The following is a 3,774-nucleotide window of genomic DNA, read 5'->3' on the forward strand; positions in this document are numbered from 1 at the left end:
ACAGCGGTTGATGAAAAAGAATAATTTTTTTTAAAAAACAGTGAAAGAAAATAAAAAGATAGCTCCAGCGAACTATACCACTGAGGTTGTTTGCATTGATCAAATTCTCCCGAAGAGGACTTGACTGAATCGGGAATTGATTTTTTAATAATTATTTTCCTTGCCCGATTTGAACAAAACTTGATACTGCAAACTGCAGGAGAATGGTGAATAAGTTGGCCTGAACATTTTTTCAATATCGTGTGCCGTTTTGGCTGTATTTTGGGAACATACATACATATATACAAGATGAGAGTTTTAGTAATATATCGATAATACTAAAAACAATTAAACAACAATGAGACAGGGGATTATAAAAGTTGCCCCCAAACCAAACTGTTTTAAGGTATAAAATACATATTCATGGCTCAGAATGGAAAGCTTTCTCTTGGTCAAGTAAAAACAAGCCAGCATTCTGCTTTGAAGAGCACAGACATCCCACAAGTCCCGAATTAAAAAAAAAATATTATCATGAATAGACCGGTTTGGAATACATAAAGATTGATTAAAATGAATTAAAAAGCTAAGAAAAGGCTTTATGCGGTTTGCAAGGGCCTTAGAAAAGATTTTTCAATCCGCACAAAGCAGAGAAATAGACGAGGCCAATTTCTGAGATATGTGACTGCATAAAGTTCTGAAGGCATTTTTGAGGAAAAGCTGGTAAACAACCTTTTCCAAAGGATTTGACTATGTTAAAAATGAATATTTTGTTTACCAAGCTGAATTTTTAATTTTTAGTATCAAAATTATCAAAAAACAAAATGGCCGCCAAGCAAAATTTCAAACGCCCATAACTTATGAACGAGTGGTGATAAAGTCTTGATCTTTGTGTCTAAGACCATGTTTTTTAAAGCTATGAATGCACTGAACACATCAGATTAACAATTGTGTAATGCTGAAATGCTGAAATCACTATTTTAACACTTCGGTCAAGATAAAGGACAAATAATGATAAAATGTATGTTATAGAATTAGGTTAAATATTGCTAGTCTGGCATAACGTATTATTTTTTAGGGGCCGTGGTGGGCAAGTGGTCTAAAGCGCTGGCTTACGGATCACAGGTCTCTGACCGCCTGGGTTCGAGTCCCGCTCAATCCAGTATCAGAAAGTTTGTCAGTTTACTTGCCGCAGGTCGGTGGTTCTCCCGATTTTCGGGTCTTCTTCCACCATTCCCAAACCAACCGCCTCAATATGAGTGAAATATCCTCAACTGAGGCATAAAGCTCTATTAACCTAACCTAACCTAACCTATTATTTTATTACAGTTATTAATACCTATAGGTAGGCCTACATTTTCTTTATTAATAATAATTTATGTTCCATATTTATTTTCAGAGCAAAGAAGTCATGGACCCAGTCGTTAGCCTGAAGCAATCAAAGCCAGTATCTATTGAGCTGTGCATCATTTGTCAAGAATCCAAACATGATGCATTATTCGATGCAACATCACAAGGCCTCAACTCCATGAGGGATGCCACTGCAGCAAGGAATAAGTTAAGGGATGCCAAGTACAGAGATGCAACAGACAGACTAACTTCAGCCTTCAAAGCTACCTCAGCACCAGCACTCATATGGCATAAGTCATGTTGTGCTGTGTCTGCAAGAAAGGAAAAAATTCAGCGATTAAAGAAACAGTATGGTAAGACCTTACCTACACACTCAGATGGTCACGCATCTAATGCCCCACACTGTACATCTGCAGGCTTGCGAAGCCAAACAAAGCCAAATAGATTGGCAACTATGCATGTTCTGTCAGGGCACCAGCATGAAGCAAAAGGCATTCACTGTTATGACCAAGAACATGAGTCACCACATTCTGTCAGCTGCGAAATATGTGGAAAATGTAAATATTCGCGTGGCAGATGTCAATGATATTATGGCAGCAGAAGGATGCAACCATCCAAATTGCCTGAAGACCTTTATGAGAGCGAGCGCCAAAGCCAAAGTTGAAAATATGTCTTTTGATTTAGCCATGGTCTGGCTTGGGCAGGAATTGAGGCACTCAGTGGATGAAGGTCATGTTTTGGAGCTAGAACAAGTTTGGCTGCACTACAAAAAATTGGCAGATGAAGCAGGCATCGAAATTCCAAGATCCTTCATGAGCCGCCCATCAACATTCAAAGAAAAGTTGTCAACTCTTGTCAATGATGTCTATGAATTTATTTTACTGCATGACAACTCTGCATGTGGTAAACAAATAATACTTCTGCCTGTAAAATTCCGCAATATCCCATTCTCTGAATGGTATGATCAGGATTTGGATGATGAGTTGACAACTATTCCTGTCTTCAAACCCCCAGAAGATGACTTTCTCTCCATGGTCCATGTTGCACTAAAACTACGATTAGATATACTGTCTCACCCTTCATACAATGGAGTAGATGTAAGTGAAGAGGCAGCAATAGATTGTGTTCCACCAAGTGTGTATATGTTTATCCGTCTCTTGTTAGGTGGACAGTCACTATTGGAATTAGATCCTGATGAACAGAATGATCAGGTGGAAGATGAAGAGGAGGACGCACACAAAAGAACAAGGGTGCTTAGTATTGCACAGGACCTCGTCTTTAGTGTGAGTGGGGGAAAGAAAATGACTCCGAAACATGTTGGACTTGGGTCAACATTGCACCAAGCAACTAGGTCTAAAAAACTGGTAGCAATGTTCCATAATGCTGGTCCACACTATCAGCTACAAATATATACTCCGGATTGACACAGCATTGGCTGAGAATGCCTTGCAGCACATGGATCATGTGAATAGAGCTGTAGTACCACCGAACTTGGTTCCCAGACAGTTCATGCACTTCTCAGCTGACAATATTGACATCAATGATGCAACTTTAGATGGCAAGAACACTTTCCATGCCACACAAATCGCTGCTTGGCAAAGAGGGCCAACACACGATAATCTGTTAAAGAATATTAAACCTTCGAAACGAACAACGTTGATTGTTCCACAAGCAATGGAAACAATCATTACTGCGAACATTTCTGAAGGCACAACTGAACCACATTTTCCTGAAGTGCAAACAGAATGGTTCGATAACTCAAAGGATGATAACAGCATCATAACAGCTGCAGCCACTGATATGGCATTCATGCTTAAACGTCAACATGAGCAACCAAGACCCACCTGGACATCATTCAATCAAAAACACAGCCAGATTAATCCAGAGCAAAGCATAGTCGGATACCTGCCAATTATACAATACCCTTCACATGACATAGATGCATTAAATACAGTTGTGCAAATAATTTTACATATAACAGCTTCTTTCCAATAACAGCATGCAGTACTCGCTATCTTTATGTCGCTATCTTTAACAGGAGCACTACAAGGCTGAGATTACTCAGAGAGTATGGAGGGGGTAAGTCCAGTATGGGGGGGACGGGTAGTAATAGTTGGAGGTTGCAAACCAGGAAGGGGAGGGGAGGAGAAGGAGGGAGGGAGGGAGGGGAGGAGCAGGGAAAGAAGAAGAAGAAGAAACAGGAGGGGCAAGGGGAGGGGGAAGAGGAGGAAGGGAAGAAAGAGGTGGAGGAGGGAGGGTAACAGCGTCGTTATAAGACATTTTAGAGGTACCAGGTGAATCAGAAGAGAAACCAACTGGTGAAACCGAAGCACATATGGTCTGTGTTGTGGAGCAAGTCCCCACAACCACCTGTGCGAAGGAGCGAGGAGCCGCTGAAGCAACGAGGATTTTCGATCCGGGCTCAGCGGTGCTTTGAGAAGGAGAAAG

General features: G+C 40.8%; 1 pseudogene; it reads left to right on the top strand.

The window, feature by feature from the left end:
* Positions 1-453: 453 nt before the first annotated feature.
* On the top strand, positions 454-3,409 carry LOC147035684 (uncharacterized; annotated as a pseudogene).
* The last annotated feature ends 365 nt before the right edge of the window (positions 3,410-3,774 follow it).

This window comes from Eptatretus burgeri, chromosome 1 (genome assembly GCF_056783735.1).
Source record: "Eptatretus burgeri isolate ZD-2024b chromosome 1, Ebu_testis_v1, whole genome shotgun sequence".
Classification (NCBI taxonomy): domain Eukaryota; kingdom Metazoa; phylum Chordata; class Myxini; order Myxiniformes; family Myxinidae; genus Eptatretus; species Eptatretus burgeri.